The sequence below is a fragment of the Stigmatopora nigra genome, chromosome 5 (assembly GCF_051989575.1).
Source record: "Stigmatopora nigra isolate UIUO_SnigA chromosome 5, RoL_Snig_1.1, whole genome shotgun sequence".
Classification (NCBI taxonomy): Eukaryota; Metazoa; Chordata; class Actinopteri; order Syngnathiformes; family Syngnathidae; genus Stigmatopora; species Stigmatopora nigra.
In genome coordinates, this window is record NC_135512.1 from 4,996,543 (window position 1) to 5,007,971 (window position 11,429).

Consider the following 11,429-nt stretch of genomic DNA (forward strand, 5'->3'; position numbering starts at 1 on the left):
GCAACAACAACAACTAGCACACCTTACCAAGAAGCACTAAAGCTGTCCCCAGGAGAGTTCAAGTCAGACTGTAAATAATATGACATTATAGGAGTACAATAAAGAGTAAAGTAAAGGTCAAAAACTCTCCCATACAAAAAATAGTATGGGCTGTTTGTAACCAGGTTTGTTGGCAATGGTACAAACTGTAAACCCAGCCGTTAAAGTTCCAATAAAATCTGTTAAAACGATAAAAAAAGACAAAGTATATAACTATAGATCTTCAGTAACCGCAAATTTGTCGATTTTTCTTAACTAAGAATTGCTGCAAACGTAAAAAAGAGAGAAAACGAGTACCGTATTTTCACGACTATAAGGCGCACCGCATTACAAGGCGCACCCTCAATGAATGAGATTTTTTCTATATATAAGGTGCACTGTATTATAAGGCGCACTGTCTATTTTGGAGAAAATGTAAGACTTTTAAGTGCACCTTATACTCGTGAAAATACGGTAATTGCTATTGACTTCCAGGTATGAAGCACTCACTACACAGTCACCTCTAGAGCCAGCCATTGTTAATGTTTTGGATTTTTTTGTATAAAATCTTACAGTGAGGGAGGAGCTATATGATAGAAGATGTTGTAAACTAAGATGGTATCTGCATATTTAACAGTATTGTTTCAGTTCAGGCGTTTGTGTTTTTTTTAATATCCGACAGTGGTGGTTTTTCGTTTTTGGTTTTCTGTTTTTTTTTCCATATATAAAGCGCACTGGATTATAAGGCGCACTGGATTATAAGGCGCACTGTCTATTTCAGGGAAAATTTAAGACTTTTAAGTGCGCCTTATACTCGTGAAAATACGCTAGTGTGCCTACTAGCCATTTGAGTCATTAGATAACACCACAAATATTACACATTCATTGAAATGAGAGGGACATGAAAAATGCATCATGCAAGACCAGTAGGACTTTTCCCTTAACTAGCGGACCCCCTCTCCAGAGTTCACCTACATCTTAAGAGACCGCCACTCTCTATTTAAACCTGACGGCCATTTACTTCTAAGCAGGCCATTAAGAGACGACGTGAGCTCCGCTGGACATTTTCGCACCGAGTGGGTTCCTCAAAACAAGCTGTGAAATATTCATTATTCATGTAGGCTAAGATAGTTATGAATAATTCAGCCTAAATTGCATCATCGCAACGGAGCGAGAGCACGTTAGGACTCCTCAACATGACGGAATTCTTCGGTATTCGACACGGGCATAATTGAAGACAATGCAGTAGTACTTTACCAAGCAAACACTCCATTTATTTCCGTTTTTTTTTCCCATTAACCTCCCTATTTCCAGACCCCCAGGGTAAACGAGCTGAGAAAATGTTGGCGAATTTAATCCGATGTGATAAAACAATTAAATATTTATATTGTCGATGCAAGCTAGAATAAGTAAAGTGCATTAAAAGGAATTAGCATGAACACAACACGAAAGGTTCATTTAGTAAGGGAATAAAAGTACTGTAGTACTGCATAAGAGGATGTTTTGTAACATTTTGATCTTGAAAAAAAAATCCACATCAACTTTAGATAGACGATGTGTTTTCGGTACTTTTCGACTGCTATAAATCAATCAATTTTTCTGCTGAGTGGGACCATGCCTCTTTAGAAACTAATGACAGTAATAGATCGTCATTTAACACTGTAAAGAAAGCATTTCTTCACTTTAATACAAACAAAGTGATTCATCTTTTACTGGTAGGGAAAACAACAATAGCAGGTTCCTTGGACGTTTGGTCGCCGGTCTTTTGGTCGTCGGTCTTTTGGTCGTCGGTCTTTTGGTCGTCGGTCTTTTGGTCGTCGGTCTTTTGGTCGTCGGTCTTTTGGTCGTCGGTCTTTTGGTCGTCGGTCTTTTGGTCGTCGGTCTTTTGGTCGTCGGTCTTTTGGTCGTCGGTCTTTTGGTCGTCGGTCTTTTGGTCGTCGGTCTTTTGGTCGTCGGTCTTTTGGTCGTCGGTCTTTTGGTCGTCGGTCTTTTGGTCGTCGGTCTTTTGGTCGTCGGTCTTTTGGTCGTCGGTCTTTTGGTCGTCGGTCTTTTGGTCGTCGGTCTTTTGGTCGTCTGTCTTTTGGTCGTCGGTCTTTTGGTCGTCGGTCTTTTGGTCGCCGGCCTTTTGGTCCCTTTTGGTCCCCAGTCTTTTGGTCGCCAGTCAAATGGTGACAGAGAGTTTACTATTGAAGCCAGCTCTCAAAATTATATAAATGAAAGAGAGTTTAATATCTAAGAGAGAGAGAGTTTAATATCCAAGTACTGTTTAATATCTAAGTACATTTGACCGGCGACCAAAAGACCGGCGATCAAACGTCCGGTCACGCCATTGCATTACAGTAATTGCATGACATTAACAACAGTGAGGGAAAAGTACTGAATCTTGAAAGATCATCATCTAAAATCCACCAATCTTCATTTCCAAGTGAAAAATGCTTGGAATGGCCTACTTGGAGTTGGCTCCTTCTTATTCAATCAGCCTCATTCATTTTACTTACTAGAAATACGAGTGAGCCTCCGTTCAATTGAACTAGTAGTGTTGCTTCCTGCATTGAGTTTAGTTGCTTATTCCCCATGAATTATTCAACTTTTCGTTTTGTGCACTTTGCGATCATCAACGCAAAAGCTGAAGAATAAAAAGTCTCCGATGCCGCCCGAGCCGAGCCGAGGCGGGAACGGCGTTGGCGCTCTCATCCCCGCCCGCCCGCCAACCGCACGTGTTTGTTTTACGGCCGTTATAAAGCGGGAAACAATGCAGCTTGGCAGCGATATCGTTAAATGGACTTAATGTGGCCCTTGAGCGCCGCTGACAGTTTTATGTGGCGCCGAGGGGATCAGAAGGAGAAGAGCGAGGTGAAGAAATGGACGAGGGGTTCAACAATGCACTCCCAAGGACTAATTGACCTGTCAGCAGACATTTTATTCCCGACATCGTCGGCGCACCTCGCGCCGTTGCTCCAATTACATCCGTTCCAATAGCGACTTCCTCCCGTTGACGCTACAAAAGCGGCACCCGTGGCTTTCCGCCGAGATCCCAAAATGTCGCGCTACAACAAAGCGGAGCTGATAATGACATGCCCAAGCTGTCGAGGACATCTTCAATCAAAAATGAGCGCTACCGGTGCTTTCAAAATTAAGGGCTTTCTTTGCAGTCTGTCGCGAACCAAAACAGAAGCACCATTTCTAGTTAGACATATGCCAGATGCACCATGGGCAATATGCAAAGTGGGAGTATAAGACAGCCAAAAACGAGCTGGCGAATCAATGCAAACTATGGCGTGCTTACTACAAATGTTGCGCAACATCTCGTCATTGCTAAAGTGGGATCATGCTAGAATATGATTTTTTTTGTTCCATAACATCAGTTAAAACCCTCAAATTGGTTCTACATAGAAATGAATGGAAACGTCATTCATTTAAGCACCAACATTCTTTTACAAGACGATTAATATTACATCATATTCACGTTAATTTAAACATTTGTCATCCTCAGGGCGTCTTTTGTGTCGTTCTTTATAAAGGATGAACAATACGTTTGTGTCCTATTTCAAATGTTGGGTGAAGTTATGTTTTTTTTAAACCCATTTAAGACAAAAAAATGCATTTTGTAGAATTTTATGCAAAGTTCAATTTGATTTTCTTTCTTTCAGAGTCCCTGACTGTTAAAGAATTGCAATTTTTACGAGGAAATAATCACAAATCTTTAGCTTGAGAAAAATACTTTTACATAAATCAAATAAAATCAATTTAAAAGGTTGACCTGAATCAGCAAAACCAATTTTACTCATCAATACCTGCCAAAATCAGCAAAAAAAAATGACTAGTTTCTGCTAGAATGAGTCGCACCACCATTTGTGTTCAAACATTGGTTTGGTTGCTGAAATTGATATACTAAAAACTGCAACCTGATCCTGTTTGTCAGCTTATCCTTTGCATTTAATTGTTAGCGATGACCCTTGAGCTAGATGCTTATTTTAAATACACGTATCATTGATATTTAATTTTATTCACTAGCATGAAGCATCAGTCTGCATCCTCTTTTTTGATTAATTTTTGAATAATAGTTCACAAAGTGCTCATATTTCAAATTTCGACTTACAAGTTAAAGCAAAAAAATAAAATAGACAAACTCACCTTTTTCAGACTTTTACGTTGCACGTGACAAACACGTTTGGTCTTCCACTGTGTTCCTTTTTTCATGTTTTTGCGCAGCTATGGCCATTTGTCACTTTTCTCACTTGGTTTCTGGTTCAAGGGCTTCCAAACGTATACTTCATGTTTATTCCGTGACAAAGTGTGACAAGCACAAAAGCCTAAAGAAAAGCAGAGAGTGAGAGAGGTCGACTATTTATTTCTTTATTTATTTTTTTGCCGAATAGTGACGAATGGGTTGCACAACAACACCGTGACATAAGCAGCCAGCCAATTGGCATTGACTCATGGCATAGCCTTTTCCCATTTCCGTTAGAAGAAAAAAAAGAGGCCTTGCTCAAGGGCATGCAAGTCATATGTGCCATTTGGCAGTCTGGGAAATCAAAACACTCAAGTTGAGAAACAATGGGTTGAATTCATTGGCAACTGTTCCAAATTTATTTATGACTATATGTCAGTGGCTCACTCAGTGGAACATTAGTTAAAATGTCACATAAGTCTTCTGGCATACTTGCCATTAATCAATATAATACATCATAAGTGAGGAACCTTTTTGACAAAGTGAGCCATAAACAATTGCTATTTTCAAACATTATTCCTTGAGAGCCTTACTCAGAAATTAATTGTAAAAATACATGAAAATGTGAGCATTTATTAGTCATTTCACCACTTTGAAAGTTAAAAAAAAGTCTCAATTCTTTTGAGAACATTATTTCACTGTTGCTAATCAATGAGTATCAATAAGAGGATGCATGCAGACGAGTCTAATGAAGAAAAATTAGGATTTAAAAAGGCGCTAGAGATAGTTTCGGTGCTACAATGCCGTCGGGACTTAGGTTTCTCACCAGCAGTTCCTATATTTTACCACACAGGTTCGTATAGAGCCATATACATCCATCAAAAGAGCCACATATGGCTCCCAAGCCATAGGTTCCCTACCCCTGTATTACATAGAGGTGAGGAGGATAAAAAAATAAAATAGGGATGACATATGAGCGTAAACTGCCATTAAGCTTTTTGGAATAGACATGGCGGTTAGCTTGGATCATGACAAGCTCAGATGTGTCACACTGACCGCACAAATCGATTCAAAAACTGCACTGCCCTCCGATAAAAGTATGCTTGAAAGCTTCTTGGCACAACCGCACGCACGGAATCAGGGGAAAGAGGACAAAAAAAAAAGCACCCAAGGGATGAAGTAGAGCCATGAAAGGGTGAAGGAAGCGCAACAAAGTGGATAAGACACAAATAACCTTATTTAAGTGGGTGTTTTTTGGGAAAAGTCAGGTTAAATATGGTAAAGGATCTTACCCAGGGCGTAAACTTGAACAACGCTTCCACATGTGTGAGCTCCAGCGATGCTGTGGTGTTGTTTTCTGGATCTCTTCTTTCTTCAGCAGCAGCCTTCACTCTTCTGTTCTGCTCTCTCTCTCCTCTAAGCACCTCCCAAAAGAAGCCCCCAACCCTCCTCCGCCCTCTCCTCTTCCTCACGTCTGATGCCGTGGAAGCAACGGGAGGCTTTCGCTCATCGTCGTCCGCCCGAGGGGGGCTCCGTCCCTTGGCCAAGCGGTCAGGGGAAAGTCGGCGTTGGGTCGTAGCGATGCTGGGTTGCATGAGTGGGTAAGGGTTGTGTTTTTGATACAGGACCCCGCTGCTGTTCAGTGAGGCTCATCTGCTATTAAAACCACCCACCCAAGCCTTCTCTCTCCCTCTCTTTCTCTCTCTCGCTCTCTTTCTTTCTACGTTTGGTGCGCTGCATTCAATTCCTGTGAGAGAAGAAGGAAAACAATGTTAGATATTCATCTCACTCTTAGCGTAGAATGGTTTTCCACGCTTGGTGCCCACCAAGAACGTCATTTTCAAGCCATGTGCGATGGAACATTTGTGAAGTCGCATGGAAAATGATTAGATTTTTCTTAATTAGTTTTAAACATGATTGTTTCTGAGGGTTTGGTAATTTGTATGATGGCACAATAGGGAGATTTTGAAGAATATTTTGCTAATATGAAACAAGCAAGAGGTTTTTGGAAGATTACAGTATTTGTCGGACTATAAGTCGCACCAGGTAAAGAATACATAAGGAAAAAAATACATTTAGAGAGCCATAAACAATTAATATTTTCTAATGTTATTTCTTGAGAGCCATTTTAAGATTTGAATGGTAAAAATACATGAAAATGTGTAATTTTTTTGTGATTTCCCCACTTTTAAAGTACAAAAAGTCAACATTGTTATGCTGTTGCTAATAAATCAGTATCAGGAATATCATACACACAGAAGAGTAATAAAAAACAAATAATGATTGAAGAGGTGGTAGAAGTAGTGTCACAGTTTCCATATTTTACCTCACAGGTTAGTGGAGAGCCATATGCACCCTTGGAAAGAGCCATATGTGGCTCCCGACCCATAGGTTCCCAACCCCTGTGTTAATGTAAAAACGGTCAACACCCATTCAAACTTTTAAGTCACATTTTCATTCTTCTGAATGGCAACTTTTCGCAAAAACTCACTGTTAGGTAACATAATTCTAGCAAGAGGAGCCATATATCAACTTCACCCAAAAATGCCAACAGCTTCTCTAAGTCCGAGTTCATCTTGAAAATGCCTGACTCATGTTGTAAAAGTGAGCTGTGGTCTGGGGAGTTCACATTTGAAAGACTTTTTGGAAAGTCATTTTCTCCTATCGAAAGGCACAAAAAAAAAGCCCATCCAGATTGTTATCAATGCCAAGTTCAAATGCCAGCATCAATGATGATTTGAAGGTCCCTCAGAGTCAATAAATGGAAAAAAAACATCCTTGAATTAATGTATTTATGGTCCCAACCAACTCATCTAATGTAAACTATTCAAGATCCTATCAGTTATTCAAGTGTAAATATAAAATAACCAAAAATATAAATGAATTAAAGATGCCTATATTAAAAAAATATAAGTTAACACACATTTAATTTGTGTTTTTATTGCACGCAGTCTGCAAATACATATAATGTAACTGATATCCAATTAAGATGGTGACAGGCATTTACATTATTTTCCTTCATTTTATCAAAGAATGAGACAAGAATCTTAATGATGAAATTCAGGAGTGTGGAGGTAGTGGGTGTGCAATAATTTGGTACAAATTAGGATAGTTCAAGTTCTCCAGAGTGCTTGTCTAGTTTAATCTGGGTTTTGTCCTTATGGGTCACATGCTACAATAGATTTCCCGCTTTGTTGCGTTGGAAAAACACAATCAGAAAGCTGCAGACAACAATGAATGGCGGATGGAACATCTGCTTTAGAATGTGTACAATTGTCGGATTGTTGCTATGATCAAAGCTTTTGAGGCATTTCAATGAAAGTATAGTTTTATATGGATTGCCAGTGAATATCGACGAGCCTTGTCTATCTCTAACAGGTTAAAAGTAAGACTTAATTGAATTATTAGTTCAACAGAGTGGAGTTTTTGATTTTTTTTACTCAGAAAGCATAACGTTCGACATTTCAGAGTACAGTAATACCTCGTTTTTCGACAAAACTGTTCACCGTCCCTGCACGGACAAGAATAATTGTTAAGAACTAACATTTACTATGAAATAAAGATTGGATTGTACTTTGTTGTGATGGTATTTATATGTAAAGCTATGTTCTGTGGTGAATCCCACCATAGTTGGTCCGTGAAGTGGCGAGGTATTACTGTAATATAGTTGTGTACATTTTCGAAGATCTTTGTAAAAGTTAGAGAACCTCCCATCAGGATTCCTGAATTAATATTGAATACACTCACAGAAAATTACCAGATTCAATCTAAAATCCAGAAATAGTAATTTTTTTAACCAAATTTGCATGATATTCACATAAAAAAATGTCGAATTTCTTTTTTTTTAATGCAACTGAATAGCTAAAACCCATTTTTCATACGCTTAATGTTTCTTTATTTTCATTCTGGTAGACTAGTAAACTCTTTAGAAGATGGTAAATAGGAGAAAAAGCCTGTCACTTATTCTCCAGGCATCCTAACAAGAGATCATAACTCAGCCCCTGAGGCGATGCCGCAAAGTCACATTCAGGTGAAAATGGAAGCTGTGCCATGTGTCACCCCTATCTTGTCAAACGCCGGCCCCCTAAGATCATAAACGTAGCTTTTGTGATATATGGACTCCTCTTTTATCACCACAGTGTCACAATTTCCCTGAATCTGAGCATTATTGTTATTTTTGACACCCAAAGAGTTGCGCTACGCTACTTTATTGCGCGTTGACCTTCATAAATGTCCTTGTCTCTTTCCTCAAGAGATTCCCTACAGTAAAACACAGTAAAAAAAAAAGAATCCCTCAGCATTCTCCACACATAGTGCCTTCTTTCCAGGAGCTTCCCCAGGTTGCAGATTGCACTGGCAGTATTCTGCAGTAAATTATTGAGCGGGCGCATGTTTGATAAATACGATATACATAAAACATGAAGGCAATGCACCTCAATAACCGCGCAGGTTGAAAAGGCTTTGCGTCAACTCTGGACTCCAAAGTCATTTGTCAATTTGAAAGTGCCCTTATTATGTTCTCTATGCGAACTGCAAGGGGGGGGGGGGAAATATTGCACATCTATAATAAGGAGGCACTATGATACTTTTCCTATTGTAATATTACCACATTGACTTTTTAGTTAGGTTTCTTTTATGCTTACAACTTTGAACTTTGAGACTTTGCATCATTTTATAAGAAAAAAACCCTAAATATATCATGGAAGATGCTAACTGCCAATTAAAATCAGTACTAGCGATGATTTTAGTACATTTTTATGAGGTGCCTTTGAGATTTGGTCCAATACACTGCATATATAAAGTAAATCCCTCACATATTGTTTCTTCACCCATGGCTACCTTTTTATTATTTCCCTTTGACAGCTCAAGAAAGATTTTGGCAGGCGCAGATCTAGTGGATGACCACCCTACAGGCACAGAAATTGGAGATGTAATTCTTTATTTGTAGCAGTTCTAATAGTCTCTATTTTCCATTTATTTATTTCAGTTCAATTAATTCCGACAAACTCATCTACTTTGTTATGTCACCTTCTTGTACGAGACAAAATTGCACTTTATGCATTTAAATAGCAGCCAGAGGCGCCTATTTCTGGAAAGATAACATGCGGAATGTGAATTTGAAGGCTAAAATATATATAAAATACAAAAATGTCATTGTAATATGTTGAAATGCCAATGGTGTAAAGTACAAGAAATAAACATAGCAAACATAGCATATGTGAACGTCAGTCAATGTTATTTAGTTCATTTCTGTGGTCATGAATGACTAATTAATACAGTAAAAATTACAACTAAATTCACTGTATTTCCCCCCCCTGTGGGACTCAATAATAGCCCACCCAAACAGATCAGTCTTTGCACACTATTGTTGACCAAAGGCCACTGCTTTTTATATATTTATTTTCCATCTACAAAACTCTCGTTTGTGTAGACACCAACAACAACAACAAACAAGTACTCCACCTTAGGCAAAGTAAAGATGTCGGTCCCATTAGTGGGCTCCCGTTCCATCAAAATAAAAGCAAACAAAGCCAGAGAGGCGAGAGTCCACAACGCCCACACAACCATTGCTTGGAAAGCCAACACAAAAGAAATGTTTGATGCGGAGGAATAATGACTTTTGTGAAGTGGCTGCTCCATGGTCTGACAACATCCCCCCCCTCTAGACATGTTTGTAGATGACACAGTCTTGGAATGAACAAGTTTGTTTTTCTTGGGGTAAAAATGTTTGCCCAAGAAATGAAAACGTTGGCTCTTTCTTACTGGCAACATAAAATAAAATCATTCAATCTGACAAGAGGGGCCTAAATTGTAATTCAAAGTGATATTTTGAATGTTTTACACTAAAGGGGTCGCTTTTTTAAAACAATACAATAATATAATAAATAATAATTCCATATGTTCTAGTAAAATGAGAAGAAAAAAATCAAAAAGTCATTTTTTAAAGGACTTTTTAAGGGTTTTCTGACATTGTCCATCTACATGTGTTGCAGTATAGTTGGTGTTTAAATATCATATAAATAACATATTCCAACACTAACAGCTTTGCTATTTATCAGCCAGTCTATTGGATTTCAAATTAAGCGATGTGTTATCTTAAAATAGTCATTTTCATGAAAGAATATCAATTTTGACAGAGAAAAATGAACTATGAGTGTCAATAATCTATTTGAAGCCTCTTTTTCAAATAACAGATCAATGTCTGCTACTATAAACAACATTTTAACCTCAAATTTCAACTTGAAAGTGAAAGCGAAACAAACAAACAAAAGCTAACACCAGAAAACACAACAAAAAAAAAGCTAATTTCAACAAAAATACATCTTAATTCCAAGCATTTCAAGTCTCCACTGTGAAGCTCTGACACAGTAACTTATTAAAAGGTTATCTATCATTTGGGTCTTTATTATTTAATGATTGCATTCTTTTACATGCCACATAGTGTAACTGGAGTGACAAGAATGGAAACATGACCTTGAGTTAATAAAGTGAGTCTTGGACCATACTTGAATTGAAGTATCAACTGTCAGTTTGTAGACTAGCTATCGATAAAGAAGGCCTTCATTTTTTTACCATTACGTTTCTACCCAATACACAGCAGACGATTGGATCTGTAAATCATGTGAAACATTGTGTGCTTACCTGCTTAACATGCAGACTAGTTTGAAGTGTTCATGCTCAGAAATGCGTCCTTGAGCCTGGCAGCCTCATGCCGTGCGTTGGCCATCTGGCTGCAGAACCCCGACCATTGCGATGCCCCACTGCAAAGAAAGAGCAAAGGCACTTGTGACTCCTCGTGGGTTTGTGTGTTGGCTCATCAAGCCGTGTGAGTAATGTGCTCGCCATTCTACGCGTTAGCCTGCGGGTAAGGCGAGCTGAGCTCAGAGGTGGCAATGTTGCCAACGTCTTTCCTCGGCGAGAGCTTTCCTCGCGCGCCACATGAAAACGCGATGAGCATATGAGCAATCGCTCACGGAGATGTGATGATTTCAATGGCGCTAGGCGACATAAATAACAACATGAGCTATAAAAATATTTTGAGGGGGCATCCATATGACAGGGTTGTATATTTTAATGAGAGGAGTTAGTCATTCATTTCAAGAGTAGAGTTTTATATCATCAAAATATGTTGTTATAAGGTAGGAAAATAATACACAGTATGTTTTTCGGATGCTGAAGCGCAGTAGCAAAAACAAACAATGAAAGAGATATATAAGGCGCACTGGAGTATAAGGCGCAC

General features: G+C 38.7%; 1 protein-coding gene across 2 annotated transcripts in view; it reads right to left on the reverse strand.

The window, feature by feature from the left end:
* lingo3a (leucine rich repeat and Ig domain containing 3a) overlaps window positions 1-10,950 on the reverse strand; it is a 36,660-nt gene extending 25,710 nt beyond the window's left edge. For both annotated transcript variants that reach the window (XM_077717601.1, XM_077717600.1), the window contains exons 1-3: window positions 10,832-10,950; window positions 5,482-5,936; window positions 4,153-4,331 (exon numbers count right to left, since the gene is read on the reverse strand). The gene's annotated coding sequence lies outside the window, so the exon portion shown is untranslated. The remainder of the gene's footprint in view (window positions 1-4,152; window positions 4,332-5,481; window positions 5,937-10,831) is intronic.
* Between the last annotated feature and the right edge of the window lie 479 nt (window positions 10,951-11,429).